General features: G+C 38.2%; 1 long non-coding RNA gene across 3 annotated transcripts; it reads left to right on the top strand.

The window, feature by feature from the left end:
* The first annotated feature begins 388 nt into the window (after positions 1 to 388).
* On the top strand, positions 389 to 12,698 carry LOC101688238. Of its 3 annotated transcripts, XR_001181969.2 has the most exons (5): positions 389 to 986; positions 1,762 to 2,380; positions 4,711 to 4,987; positions 9,980 to 10,041; positions 10,899 to 12,698. It is a non-coding gene; the product is annotated as an uncharacterized LOC101688238 (long non-coding RNA). The 3 variants fall into 3 exon arrangements; XR_006601497.1 differs by having other exon boundaries at positions 1,762 to 4,987; XR_006601498.1 differs by lacking the exon at positions 9,980 to 10,041 and having other exon boundaries at positions 1,762 to 4,987.
* The last annotated feature ends 3,338 nt before the right edge of the window (positions 12,699 to 16,036 follow it).

A 16,036-nucleotide genomic window follows, 5' to 3' on the forward strand; every position in this document is an offset into this window, starting at 1 on the left:
ATTGAACATTTTTAGGGATAGCATTAAATGTACAGTGGTATTAAAATAGCATATGTGTATATGGTAAATTTGACCATTCTGCTGTGTTTCAACAAAGTTGGTTAACCAAAGAGTAATGACTAACTGATATTACCGTCCTAAAAATGACTAGTGTTCTGTAGGGTAATCTGCTGGGTGAAAGGCTTAAAAATCACAAAATATGCAGAGAAGTGGCATAGAAAAGAAAGAGTAGAATATGCATTATTAAAAGAATAATTTGAAAATTGCAAAATTCTTACAGTAGGTATACAATTAGAGTGGCATTTTTTTTTAATATTTTATTTATTCGCTATAGAGATAGATGGAGAGAGAGAGTGTGAGCAGGGGGAGGAGCAGAGGAAGAGGGACAAGCAGACTCCATGCTGAGCACAGAGCCCCATGCAGGGCTCCATCTGAGGACCCTAAGATCATGACCTGAGCTGAAACCAAGAGTTGGACACTTAACTGACTGCGCCACTCAGGTGCCCCTAGAGTGGTATGTTTTAATGTGTGTTTATCCTAGGATGCCTAAAATTCGTGACCACCATATAGTAGAAGCCGCTAAGGGGTAATTCTTTGATTCTGTCCTTATTAGTTACAAAGCGCTTCTCAGTTGAAATGTTTGGAAGCACAGCCCGTTTCATACTCATTTTCTCTCCCAGCCCTGCACTAAGTTGACCTCAGTAAGGAAGGCAGGGAGCTGAATGGTTTTCCATTAAGTTTTTTCAGTTCATTACACCAGATTTTAAGTTAATTTGGTTTTGTGTCAGTTTTTAACTGGTTTTGTGTCATCACATTTCTACTTTAAATTGACAAAAGAACAGTTTTGCTTGGAATCTACATTCTAGGTAGTTTTCCTAGGAGTGCATTACGCTATTAGATGGACTTGGAACAGATTCTGGAAACATGGAGCCTGAGATTGTCTTTCCTCCACTTGGCCGCTAGGATCTACAGACTGCTGGGCACAGGTGAGGTTTGCTTTCTGTGGGGGTCTTCGCGGAGAAAGCCCTCCATTGGTTTTCTCTGGTTTCCCAGAGAGCAGGGCTTTCTCTTTTGGGAGATAAGACTGGAGAACTGCAGATCGTGGGGAGGTTCTTACTTTGAGATTCCTGAGCCTCTCAGTGGAGGTTTGGGTTTGGTATGGGCCCCACCAAAATATGTCCGCTCTCCCTGGCCTCCAGTGGGCTGAGAGCAGCTGAGTGGCCTGAACGTTTCCTGCTCCTAGAGAAGGAGAAAATTCAGGAAGACCACATACAAAGAAGCTTCCTGCAAACTTCCTCCAAGGAATTCACAGCCTGCCTGCTTCACATTCCATCCTTGGCATTTCTGATGTCTCCTATTAATTGCAGCATTGTTCTTAGTGTCAAACAACTGGAAGCAAAGTGAACGTAGCTTGGAGGGGGATGGCTGCACAAATTTGTGTGGCACATCCACACCCTGGGAGATGAGCAGCCACTTCAGGGAAAGGAAGAACTAGGTGCATGTCCGTGAGTGCTGACACCCACTCTCCTAGGCCAGTCACTGGGCAAGGTGGGGGTGCTTGAGCTTGTCCATTCCTGCCTGATGTGGGAGTCCTCTAACAGGAAACATTACCTTAGGGACACTCCATCAGTTGAACTGAGGTTTTCTCAGGATTGAACTGCAATCTGAGGTTCATCTTTCGTTCTCACAGTTATTAGTCCCAAGTCTTGGTCAAAAGGCCCTCTCTGCAAACGCCTGCTTCTTTACCTTTATTCTTCACAGGCATTTTCCCCAGTGAGTCTCTTGTGTTTAGTTCAACTTGCATCTGTTTCTTGGAGGACCTGAACTGATAAAATCTGCTGTGATGCAATGAGGGGGAAAAATCACTTCTATGATATTTCTGCCAAAAAATACATGATCTGAATCTCTTCATGAGGAAACACCAGACAAATCCAACCGAGGTACCTTGTAAAAACAAATGGCCTCTAGTCCCCAAAACTGTCAAGATATGATTTAAAAAAGACTGAAAACTGTTCCAGGTTGAAGGAGATGAGATAGCTAAATGCATATGTGATCCTGTATTGAATTGTTACAAAGGACATCATTAAGATAAGTGGAAAACTGGTTCTTTTTATTAGATGGTGATCACCATCTTGATGGCACAAGACGAAATGCTCACCGGGGAATTCGGGGATAATGAATGGATCATCACGTTTGAGACTGGGTTCAGAAGATAAAGGTCTTTGCACTATTTCTGCAACTTGCCTATAGATTTGAAATTCTTATCTTTCAAGAAATAAATGTGGAATATGGAGAATGGACTCAGGAGCTAAGAAGGAAAGTCACAAATTGGAAGGCTGTTGAAGATGTCCAGCTAACCATGAGTGGGCCAGCAGGTTTGGTAAGCAAAGAGAGACTCAAGATAGATTTAAATGATCAAATTCACCAAAATTCACCAGACTCACTGATGAATTGGATATGGAGGGTAAGAAAAAGGGTTATTGAAGATAATTTTTTTGTTTCTGGCTTTAGCAACTGAGTGGAGGCTAGCCACTCAGTGTAGCAAGGAAGATGGAGGGGATAATAGGTTTGGGAAGAATTTCAAGAGTTATAATTGAGTAGGGAGTTGGTTATATGGAACTCAACCTTAGAGTAGAAGTCTGGGATAGAGGTGTAAATTTAAGAATTAATAGCATATAGAGCCATTGAAATAGATGGGAACCCCTGCCAGGAAAAAGTAGACATTAAAAGAAGTCCCTCAATTAAACCCTGATGACCTCCACCATTTATGGGTCAGTTAGAAGAGATACAGCTAAGGAGACCAAATTTGATGGAACAATTTACTAATTACTCATCTGTCCCAGACTTTTAAAATGGAATGTAGGCAGGATACTGCTTGCTTACCCAAGAGGAAGCCATGCCACTGTGCTGGATTTGTGAGCTCCTGCCTCAGAAAACATTTCTCCATTGTAATCTTCCCTCGGCTGCAAAGGGCTGAACCATTGCTGCTTCCAGCATCACCCCCTATTGTGATAGTGACTGAAAACAGGATGAACTCTAAATATGCTTTTAAATTTGCACTTGCATTAGGCTGACTCCTCATAAGAACTTTGGGAATTACTTTCTCTCCTGGGGCTCATTAGAAGCTTCCTCAGTTTTACAAACAGGTAACTAGGTGCCTTATTACATATGTAATAGGGGGAAGACTACTCTCATTTTCAATTCACTGTCATTGTTACCATCAAAGGGAATTGTAAATGAGAGCTTTCTTAAATACAATTAGCTTAAGGCTACTTAAGTATTCTTTCAGAAAACATTCTTACTTAAAAATGTTTAACTCTGGTCTGTGTCTGAAAGATATACAACACATCTAGACTGATTTTATTTATTTTATACGTTTGCTGTTATAAAATTTGATAAAGATAGTCCACATTCTTTAGATAAAGATGGGTGGTAATTCTTTTTGGGATGCCCCAGTAACAGGTGAGTAGGAAAAGCAAAAACAAAACTAAGTACGCAGGAAAACAATTCTTCAGGAGTGAAAAAAGTTGGGGAGGTCAGTCATCGCAACATTTCAGTGAGGGGATTTCTGGGAAGATGTCGCAAATATACATATGGACCAAGAAATCTGTTCCAGTGTCCCATAAGATGTGTATTTTGTACGACCCCTACTCCAGATTGTCTCAAGAGGTCTTGAGAAAGCTGATGTTGAAAGACTGAAAGCGTTTTACTTATCTGTCAGTTCAACAGTAAGACTTCTGTCTCAACTCTGCCATTCACTAGGGAAAAGCTTCACCAAATGGAGTTTGGCTCTGCCTTTTCCCCAGGTTCCTGTTCTCTGCCCTCATATTAATAAACAATCGAGCTAGAGTTCTTGGCTTCTAACCCTCCAAAATGTTAATAGTGAAATCAGTGGTAGTGTATTGAATTATTTGAGTGGTTGCAGAGAGCAAAAGGAGAAACCAGCTGAACAGGCTGTCTTCGGTATCACCAGTCAGCACACAATTGCTTTTCTTCTTTTCCCCAGAGTTTACCAAAGACCCTTAATAGGGCTCAGCTGAAGTGTACACATGGAAATAATGTATTTCATGGAGCCTTAGAGATGCCTACTAATGTGCACTATTCTCTTACTTCACCCTTGCTCTCTCAGAGGCGTTTTGTCTTGTTCTCTCTCTTGTTCATCACTGCCTTGCCGGCGCACAGAATAGTGCCCAGCACCTAGGAGATGCATTTGAATATTTGTTGACTTACTGGATAGTAAAATTAGCATAACCTTTTAGACATGAGATATGGCTTGCTTACATTACTGGATCTAACAAATATTCCCAAAATACTGGCTCTAAATCATTTGTCAATTTTTCATACTTTATATGTCCTATAAAACCAGGGGATATAATTTAATACAATTATGCTACACCAGAGGATCTTTGTTTTTTTGGACTACTGCAAACATGTTCCCTTTTCTCAATTTCTCCCACTGGTAGCATCTTATGGAAATATAGGACAGTATCCCAACTGGGGTAGTCACATGGATATAGTCAGGTAGACTAGTCCTATCACAAGGGCTCCTCATTTTGCCCTTTTACAGCAACACGTACTCTCTTGCCCCTACCCTGTTCCCAGCCCTGGCAAGCATTAATCTGGTCTCCAATACTACAACTTTGTCATTGCCAAAATACTAACATAAATATATAGTATGTAATCTCTTGGAACTGGTTTTTTTTCCCTCAGCATAATTCCCCGACGATTAATCCAGATTGCCAATAATTAGAAAGAATTCAGCTTTACTGGTAATTAAGGAAACATAAATGAAGATGATGATGATGATACTGTTCTGTTAAACCAACAAAGCTTAAAAAGCACAAAAAGAAAAACATCCAATGTATGCAAAATTGGAAGAAAATGGATGCTTTCATAAAAACAGTAACAGCTAATATTGATTGCCTATTACGTGCTTTGCAAGATTCTAAGCATTTTACCTATGTCAATTTAAGCACAACTCTGTGAGGTAAGTGGTACTATTATCTCCATTTTATAGATGAGCAAGCCAAGCTTTGAGAGGTTAAAGTAATTTGTCCAGTCATAGAATACGAGTAAATGGCAGGGATAAGACTCAAAGGTTTATTTCCTAGTTTGTTTTTTAATAACAGACATGCATTATTTGTAACATCAAAAATCCATTCGTCCACAATTAAAATGATGCTCCCCTAAGGTAGCAACCAAATATTCTGGCATCATAATTATCTCAGTACTCCCATGTCATCTCCCAACCAATCCAAATTGGTGTTATAGCTACTTAAAATTGTGTGTAAGTTATTTCTATATTATCTATAATTAAAAAAAATTTTCCTTTTGATCATGTCCAAAGCCCTGAAAACATGACTATCAGTATCTAATAAAATTTATAAAGTAAAATATATTATCATCTTACTGTATTTCCTAAGTTCCATGCTATCTGAGGCATCTTACAGTAAAACCAAGTTTATAAAACTTATTTTTTGAAAAGCAGTCATTTATTTTAGATCTATAGATTCAGATTTTTTTAAGTGAGAAAATAAGTCAACTGTCCTGAAGGTATCATCCTCCCAAAAGTGTTTTGAAATGGCAGCGTTTTTTCTGGAACCAGAATCCGTATTAACTACAAATAGTTTCTAAACTATTAAAAGTATTACAATTATCTACATGATTTCTGAGGATGGCAAATGACAGATAGATTATGTTAATGAACTAAATATCTGCCTACATTTGAAATAAAATTGCTATTAAATTTGTTATTTTCCTCCGATAACAGAAATTAGTGAAAGACTACGTTCTTCACTGAGCTTCTGCCGTTATGGTTCATTTGTTTCATTCTAAAAGCGTTATTTTCTTTCCAGTTTTAAAACTTTTAGGTATATATATTTATCAGGGAAGGAAGAAAATTACATACATGAATGACTTAACATTACTCAGTTAAAAAGAAATTCTTAAAAAAAAAAAAAGAAAAATTCCTTATTTTCCTAAACTTAAAAATACTATTTCATGATTATTGTGGCTTGTCTTTAAGTTGTGATTAAAATTATGACAAAACATTTTGTTTCCAGGTAAAAATGTTGCAGATACGAGCTGAATATTACTGTCATCATTAACCATATAACTGGGCAGTTATACTGACAATGCAGCCCATATGAACCCATCAAAAAAAAAAAAAAGCCACTGAAATGTTTGTGACTCAGAGCACATTTGAACAATTCCTATTTAACATGTCATGTGACACACCTCTTCAGAGAGTAACTTATTACTGTTACTCAAAATAATGACAATAAATGTATCCTAGTATTTTGACCCTAGTGCCATTATGAATTAATGTTGAATATCTGTTCATCTTGGATTTTCTTTTTTGTGCTTCTTGGGATTTTGATTATCCCACAGTAGAATCCTTATGTAATTTTGTAAAAAGATTTCTTTGTAGCAAATTCTTCATAGAGAAAATACAGAGGACTCAAAATAATTCTCAACAGATTTCAGATATGGATTATATGTTCTAATTTTACCTAGTGGGAAATAGAGTACTAACTAAATTTGCCCTTCACCCACAGAACATATGAATTGACTAAATGAGATGCTAATTACATGAATAAGGTAGAGACAAAGTCTGAGAATAAATTCCTATTTAAGTACTATATTGACAAGTATCTGTTCATATATTACAGCCCTTTTCAAGATAAGTAAATTTACTTCTCGACTTCATTAAATTCACATTCGAATTTATAAATTTCTCACATTATTATATTGCAAAGCCCAAATTATCTTAGATTCTTAATAAGAAAATAGGGGTATGGCGAAAAGAACTAATTTAAATGATTATTTGCTTTTATGTAGTGAATAGATTCAATTCTGAAATAGGGACCTGTGCTGTAAATCCTATAAATTAAATCCTGTTTGCTCATTGAACTCTAGTCTGTATGTGGAATTATTCTTTGGGAAAATGTATGCCACAATCTAGTTTAGCTCTGATACTGCTCTTTGGAGCAGAGCAGGGACATTTTCATAATAACAATGTAGCCTTTTCTCCAGTGACCCACCCAGCTCCTGGGAAGTTCCTGTACTTTATTCGTGTGACCTGGCTTCCTCCTATTTGGATAGTCCAAGGGTCTGAGTAGAAAATAACGGCTGACAGGTTTTGAGCTCCTACTGTCAGGCATGATTCTAATAAGCACTTTACAGGGATAATGGAAACCTGTGAGGTAGAATTTATTAGCTCTTTTGTAGATGGTGAAACTGACGAACACAGAGCTCTCCCGGGGAAGGGCTTGAGAACATGGTTTGATTCCAGAGCTGTGATCAGGGCCAACAATATACTATATTGCCTTCTTATTTTCTAGACTAGAGCTTCTCAGTCATGGATGGGTTCTAGGTGAGCTCAGGCATGGATCCTCTCAGCCCATGGGCTTGCCAGATGGGAGCAGTAGCCCAACTCACCTGTCTCTTCCCATGGTTGTGAGCAGCTTCATTCACTTAGAAGTGGAGGGTCTCCACCAAGATGATTGTTTTCTTTATATGCCATGGTGTGAAAGTATCTGACAAACACATTGCCCTAGAACAAAGTACACATTTAGAGGTAAATATATGAACTGTGTTTCCTAACTTGCAACTGACTTTAAAATAAATGTTCAGATTCTGTTATCTTTTGACAGGAAATAACATGTATACCTTACATAATTCTACTTTATGTTACTTCTTAATCAACTATTACAAATGAAAAAAGGATTGAGAACAAAAGCTGATCATTTTTCTCATTGATATTTTGTTACAATTCATATTAATTGTTCTTCCCTGTACATTAGGCAACATTGACCCTGACTAGTTACCATGAAGTCTTAACATCATTAGAACTGCCATTATTTAATTATTATTGGTAAATCATTTTTGACTGTTTATTTGGGCTGCCTGCTTCCCAATTAATTGAATTGGCAAATATTTCACCTTGAATTTCAATGTACCACAAAGCACATCAGAGTACATAAGGTTAATAAGGGAGTGCTCTCTGAAGAGGGACATCTGCAGGTTTAAAATATATATATATATGATGGAGGAACTAGGTATACTCTTGAATATCAGCTCTTGTGCAGCACTGAAGTGACTTTGGAGACTTCACATCTTCAGTACCAGAACGAAATAAAGACAAAACAGTTGAGAGTTCCTGGGCATCTTAGAAAGAGCTCAGAATGAACCCACTGGTAACCCAGCTGGCTTCAATAAAAGTGTAGACACAAACACTTGCACTCATATGCGTTCATTGTGTTTAAAGTGATTTGTTCACAATCCATTAATCATGGAAGCTCATCTGGAAGTATGGTTTGTAGACCAGAAACCCGATTTTACCTCAATAGAAGTTTTCAGGTAAAGATAAACATGTTGCAGATAAGTCAAAGAGGGGAAAAAAATAATCTTTTTTTGACTGCAATAAGCCAGAGAATGATGGCCCACTTATAACACATCCAGTCCTGTTTAGTTTCTTGGTGGGGTCCATCTTTGGATCTTGGACCATTTGCATCTGGTCTGGATAACAGATTCCATATGAAATACCAGGGAGGAAAAAGCAAAGGTGACTTTGAAGTTCTAAGCCTCACTAACTCAGTGACAATGGGCCACTGGAAAGTATCACCAAGAAGAGGAGCTGGTTGGGTGTGTATGGGCTGGAGAAGATGATGAATTCTTTGGAGCACGTAGATCTGAAGGAACCAGGAGGAGATTCAAGTGGCAATTTCATGAAAGCAATTGAAAATGTTTGCCTGGGATCATGTGGAAAGATTAGGAGTAGAACTTTTGAGCTGGGAGACATCTACTCATAATCTTAGGGGTGAAAGAGACCTTTTCTCCAAGAAAGAAAGGATAATGAGCTAAAGAGCTTCATCCCATTGCTGGGATAACCAGTTTCTCAGGAGGAGAAAGGCTGAAGGCGAAGGCTGACAAGGCCACACTGGCCGCCTTGATTTTCCCCACCCCACCAAACGTAGGCCCCTTTCAACCTCAGCCTGGAACGCTCTTTGTTCCCACAGAGTTAGAAGTGCTTTCTTTGTGCTCCCAGAATACTCTGTTTCTGATGCTACATTCAACCACAGACTATGACAGTTAACTGTTCAGCTTCCTGTCTCACCTGTGACACAGGAAATATTCATTGAATGAATGAACCGGTTATATGGAATGGAGACTGGGCTCAGGCCACATTTCAGTACTCGAGATCTTGGCATTCTCATAAATTGGTCAGATGGTGTGTTATTTCAAGGAAAATAAAACTGAATGCTCATTGTGTGTCAGCCATTCCCAAAATAAAGGCCAGACATTTAAAAACAACATCAAACAGGACTCTCCATTTCTTGGCTCTGGTTTTTTAGGTACTTATCCTCAGTCAGGCTTTCCCTAAGTAACAGCAAAGTCAATATTCACTCCTCTGAAATCACTCTGGCCCTCTTGAGGTCACTTGCATACCCCTGTGAGTCTAGAGCAAGTGGAGCCCTTGATGGACCTCCCAGGGGAGGGGTGGGGCAGTTTTGAAAGCAGGGTCTGATATGGGGGCAGAAACAATACAACGTAACAGAAGTCCGTGGTAGAAACCATACAAAGGCCATCAAGTGAAACAACAATAGGGGAGCAGAAGGGAAAGGAAGTAAATACATTCTCCTCCCTTCCTCTGTCTTACTGTCAAAATTACAGTCTGTCAGGAGAAGGACCCTGAGCCCCCAGGACTGCCTTTGCCTTGTAGATGAAGGAGAGTTAGAAAAGCACCAGCTGTCAATAAAGCCACTTGTTGGCATTAGAACATTGAGCCTTAGTGTTTGTTTTTATTTAAATCTTGCCTTTGGTTTGATGTGAAAAATATAAATATGAAAATCTCACATAAACTTTAAAACGACCTCTCAAGTTCTAAATATATATTATATAAAAACTAATATATTTATAATGTTAGAGAAGGATGATGTAAACTTTTGTATTTCATTCTCTTTGGTACTTTCCTTAGAGGTTAAATGGGAGAATGCACATGAAAAACACTGAGCACTTGCCCAGCACAAGTCAAAACTGGTAGGTATTCTTGACATGATTGTTGTGGCTTAAGGATTTTTTTTTTTTTTTTGTGGTAAAACATGTATAACATGAAATGTGCCACTTTACCCACTTTCTAAGCACGCAGTTAAGTGGCAGTAAATATAGTCACTCTGCTGGGCAACTGTTATCACCCTCCATCTTGAAACCTTCTTAATCTTCCCACACCGAAATTGTACCCATTAAACAATAACTTCCCGTTTCTCTCTCTCCTCCAGACTTTGATCACCACCGCCCTCCTCCCTCTCCAAATTTGCCTATCCTACGTACATCATGTAAATGGAATCATGCATCTGTCCTTCTGTGTCTGGCTTATTAAAAAAAATAGTAAAAGCTAAATCCACACTTTTTAGTCATTGATTCCTGGGGTTCCTGTACTCTACGGGTCACATTCAAAAGGCCTCAATTCCATCACCCTCCTGCTAGTATTTACTAATTACTGGCATCATCTCAGTAGGAGAAAAACAATCTCTACAGTGCATTGTTAATGTCCCATCTATTCCCCCCAGCATCACAGAAGCAGGGCTTGCTTCAGGAATCTGGAACTATCTCTGGCAGGGAGCTCTAATGCTTTGGTGCCTTAATTGTAGCTGAGCTGAAAAGTTTCCAGCCTACGTATTGCAGCTTCCTCGCCATCAACCTCCCGGCTCCTCTCCCGAAGTGACTGTGATTTTGCAGTCAGTAAGCAAAGTCGATGGTAATGAGACATAAATATTCATTACTAAAAAATGAGGGCCTAAATCAAGAGATAAGATTAATTATTCAGAAAAAGCTCTATTTTAAAAGTTTCTCTCACAGATGTGTAGCAATTATGCAACCTGTTTCTTTTTTATCAGGCATATGAGTTCGTGGAGCATTTCCCAGCCTGGCAAGTCTGCATTCCTTACTGCACGATGATGCCAGTTCCTAATTCCTGGACAAAAAATAAGAACTGCTAAGCCTGTAACCGTCAAATACCAAGCGGGCTGCTTCTGTAGCGACCAGTTACCCACGTGAAATCTCTTAGGGTACACTCTTTACTCCAAGGACTTGTCCATGCAAATGTGGTTTTATCAGTCAGTGGAACTTGCTAAAACTGCTCTCCGCTCCGGGAGCAGACCGTTTCTCCGTACCTCCGTGCCTTCACGCTGGGTCTTTCCGATGCCCGTGACCCAGATTACCACAACCACTACTACAAACAACAAATGACACCTCGGAATGCAATTTCTGCCCAGTGATCCTGGGCAAGGAATTATCTCTGGACATTGGCTGTTTCCTCTGTAAAATAAGTGAATATAGCCTGTGAGGCCCGAGAGCCCAGTGGCCGGTAATCAGGAATGCAGGTAAATACTGGATTTAGGAAAGATGCACGCACGTCTGTGTTGTACTTTTCCAGCACTCTTTCTCCTTGAGACTGTTCCTCATTTCTCTGCCAACAACCATCTCACAGCTTCTCACTCCTGTATTTGGGAACTGAAATTTCCACCCCATTTGCCCTTTGGCTAGCAAGGCCTGTCCAACCTCAGGCTCTCTGCCTAGCATAAGCTAAGACTGCAGGCTGGAAATCAGCACCCTTGTGATTTAATTACCTTTATCTCATCCGTACCCTTGGCAATCAGGACTCCCAATTGCGGCTTTGCAGAGCAAATTTGACAGCCTCCTATCTCTAGCTTTTAATCTAAACAAAATGCCAGTGACTCAGACAGACATATGAAAGGACACCGTGATAATCAAGAGAGAGGAAAATTCTATAAGAACAACAACAACAAACCCCCCCCCAAAAAACCAAACAAACAAAAAAACCCGTGTTCTTATTTTATGTTAACTCTAGGCTCTGTTAGGAAAGGTGACACTATGTTTGGCATATAATTCTGCACTTTGAACAAATATGCTGGTATTTATTAGGTGCTCACTATAGCCTAGGCACTGGGCTACAGAACTCCCGTATATTATTTCATTTAAACCACCCAGTAATCCTAGAAGGTAGGTGCCATGCATACCCATTCATAGGTATGAAAACACAAAGGCTTAGGTTAAGTACCTTGCCTAAGTTCAGACAGTAAGTGGCGAGGCTGGATCAAACCAGGCCAACCTCCGAACCAATGGTCTGGCCACTAGGCTAGAATATTCAGTGATACGTTCAAGGGCAGGTCCTCACTCCGGATAAGGTAATACTGAGTTACTCCTTTAAATCCAGAAGCCTCTGGAAGGCTTAAATGATGGATTACTGTATCTAAATAATTTACTCCACTTTCTCCCCACCCCTTATCTGTTTTTTTTCTATTGAGGTCCTTAGGTTTAATTTTTTTTTTTTTTAAACTAAAAGCCATCTGTTCTCTGTTCCTTGCAGTAGGAAACATAAAGCTTCAAGAGGGCCATACAACCATACATGTTTGAAATTCCTTGTCGATATAACATTCTGAATTCATCCAATGGTACATTGTGACCTCAGGGACTCTTGTGGCTGGAATTTTTCTTTTTTAATCAAAATAGTAAGAACATTTGAATACTTTCCGGTGAAGGTGTCCCTGTAAACTAAGAATTAGGAATACTCTTTATCCAAGTAGGAAATAAATAGTCCCACTTATAGAATTTATTGTCTATATAAAAAAATATTACTTAGAAATATAGGTAAAAAATTAATTAGGAGATTTTATGTGGGTGAGTTATAACGTTGTCCCCAGAGTGGGTCCAGAAGATAGTCCCTTAGGAAAGGTTCTATTTCTTCTATTAGAATTTCTACTTTTATTCTTTCTTTTTTGTTTATTATTTTTTAGTTTCTATTTTTGTATATATTTTATAATGTATAATATATACTTTATATGAAATCATGTATTATTATGTACATTATATATTCAAATATATCCATATATTTTTATTATATATACGTGTGTGTGTGTGTGTGTGTGTGTGTATGTTCCATATCTATCTTCCAACCCTGAATTTGTGAGACTCACCTCACATTTATGTCAGACTGGACTATCTAGTCTCATTTCCCTGGGCCCATTGTCTACGTGGAGAAATAACGGGGCGCGACAGAAGCCTTCGTCCTTGCCCGACACAGTAGTTTTTCCTGCCCTGAAGGGGCCCTGCACATACTCCCTCATCAGCCCCCTTGTACTTTGTGGGTGCTTTATTAGATCTTTGATCTCATCACTTAGTTATTTCCCACTCTTTTTTTCTTTTCTCCTTCTTGTCCTTTCTTCTTTCTTCTTCTTTTTTTTTTTTTTTTGTCCTTTCTTCTTTCTTAACCTGTTAGACTGACAGATCCATCTGCTGATATTTCTGTTCATACACTTACAGTCTATAGGAAATTAACCGTGGTCTTCCAGGTAGTTCAGCAAAAACTTGGGCGCTGATCCAAATAGTGGTCAGCTGGGAAATGCGGCCAAACAGGGGTGAGAGGATGCACTAGCAGCATAGGGAAGGATCAGACTGATTTTAGAGGAGACTAGATTTAGTATGCCATGTGACCCTTCATCCACAATCAGTCTCTTAATGCAAAATATCCCTAATATGGAAAAAGAAGTTATATGTTTCTTTCTCAGTTCCTAGTCTTCTTTTTTTTTTTTTTTATCAAGAAATGCTTTTTCTTTATCTTTAAGTCCACTTGTCTCTAGGACAAGGATGTTAGAAATTATGCTGTCAGCAAAACTGTGTTTGATTATGAAAGCAAAAACATTGCTGAATTACTTGATATTCTGTATTGTTTATGTCCTAATTCAAATATGACATTGACACTATTTAACTGTAATAGACGGTGTGTTATAACCATCCCTCAGCTGTTTTTCTGGATCATGAGTTCAGATTTATGTTATATGTCCGTTAGTTGATTTGAAAAGTATTTTACTTAAGTTTTCATTGTGTTGAATATTTCTTTTGTGGGTCCGAATTACGGATTTGCTCAACAACCCCCTCTCTCCCAAGGCTAACTTAAGCAAAATAGACAGATGGTCCTCAAACAGCCCCCATTCTCAAGACTGATTTCTACAGTAATTTTTTGTTGCCTCTAGTGATATTGTTTACTTTAATGTCTTCTCAAGATTGTGCCTTACAAAGAACAGCAAATTAATTTGTCAGTTGCTTAGTGTACAAAGCTTTCTTTTCGCTCTCCAATAAATGGGGAAAATTATTTTAAGTAGCTAGAAGTTAAAGTGTGAGATTCTTGTTTCAGGATATTATTTGCCTTTTCATGGTTGACTACATGATGAAGTAAACACCCTAAGACTCCCAGTATTATGGTTATCACAGTAATTATCAATCATATTAACGTACTGTTATGTTCATTAAGCCATCTTTTATCTTTGTTAAAGACCTTATACCTTAAAAAGAGGACATATAAGAATGAGTTAAGTGACCAAGCTTAGGGCACATGGCATGCTGAATTCTGCTTTGCAAATTTTGCCACCAGCATAACCCTAAAGTGGAGGAACATGAGGACTATGTGGGGGAAGGGGCCCAAGCCCAAACTCTGAAGCAGTCTATCGCTCATGAAATTTCATGTTCTATCATAAAAATGGAAGCTGAATTTTGCATTCCCCATAATAAAACTGTTTCAATGTAAAAAAAAAAAAAGTACAACTAAAAGTAACAACTAAAAGTACAAATGATTGATGAGGAGACCATGTATATGTAGAAACATGGTCTGTTACTAATCATAAACTAAGAACAGCCTGAACTGGATTTATGTGTCAGGTTTATCTTTTCAAAAATATAGTGACTTAGTTATCTGGTTTGTTTGAGGAGTGAGGTCACAAAATCATTTAAAAAAAAAAAATTGAACTAGTTCCTTTTTAAAAATATTATACTCTTAAAGATCTTTTTTTCTTGAGGCAAGATTTAGAGAATCGAGAAAATTCAGATAAGAGCATAATTACCCATAATCCTACTACCCAGAGATAACTACTGTTGATGTTTTAATATTAATCCCTTTTGTCATTTTTTATTTTAATTTAAAACTTTGCATAAACTTAAGTGAAGATAATAGTGTAAAAATAGAATATATAGAATGCTTATCTGTGAAGAATGATAGAAAAAGGCAGGCAAAGTTTCCTTAGTTCATGGTTGTTATGGTGGTTGTTTTTGTTTTTGTTTTTTTGATAGAATACATCTTGATTTTAGGCATCTTACTAAAAAGTATATATCTCAATACAACACCTCTTAGCCATTTTTTTTTTTTAAGATTTTGTTTATTTATTTGACACACAGAGAAAGATCACAAGTAGGTGGAGAGGCAGGCAGAGAGAGAGGGAAAGCAGGCTCCCTGCTGAGCAGAGAGCCCGATGCGGGGCTCGATCCCAGGACCCTGAGATCATGACCTGAGCCAAAGGCAGAAGCTCAACCCACTGAGTTACCCAGGTGCCGCTAGCCACTTTTTAATAGAGAAAAAAATTATTTATGTCCACTACACTTAATACAACATTTTGAACAAAATGATGCTTGGAAAGACCTCCAATAATAGTCCAGGCACAATTGGTAGGTTGCAAATCAAATGTACACTTTTTGGGGAGCTCACAGGTTTAACAAAGGTCATCTACTTTCCTGGGGTTGGTGCCTAAAGATGCCCTATTCATCTATACAAGGAAAAGTTTGTTGATAATTCTGTTAATTGGTGATTAGGAAGCAAAGCTTAAAGCGATTTATATTTTTATATGATAGTTTGCTATATAACTAAGCATTCTACTGTGGTTAATATATGGTTTGGGAAATTGGAGGTTGGGAGTTGACATGATAATATAATTCATGCACTAGAATGATAAAACTGTTTATTAGCATTTTCCTGCATATTTTCAGTACTGTGTTATTAGTGTTAATATATTACAGGTGTTACCATTAATTCTGCAGGCACGTGAGGTGCCTACATATGTCACTGTGAGTCCATAAATAATTTCTGGAGGCATATACAAGAAATAGTTATTATTGTTTGCTTCGTGGCTGGGGACAGGAATGCCAATTTTGAACCATGTGTATATGTTAGCTATCAAAAATGGAATTA

This window comes from Mustela putorius, unplaced genomic scaffold (genome assembly GCF_011764305.1).
Source record: "Mustela putorius furo isolate JIRA1106 unplaced genomic scaffold, ASM1176430v1.1 tig00003846_pilon_pilon_pilon, whole genome shotgun sequence".
NCBI lineage: Eukaryota > Metazoa > Chordata > Mammalia > Carnivora > Mustelidae > Mustela > Mustela putorius.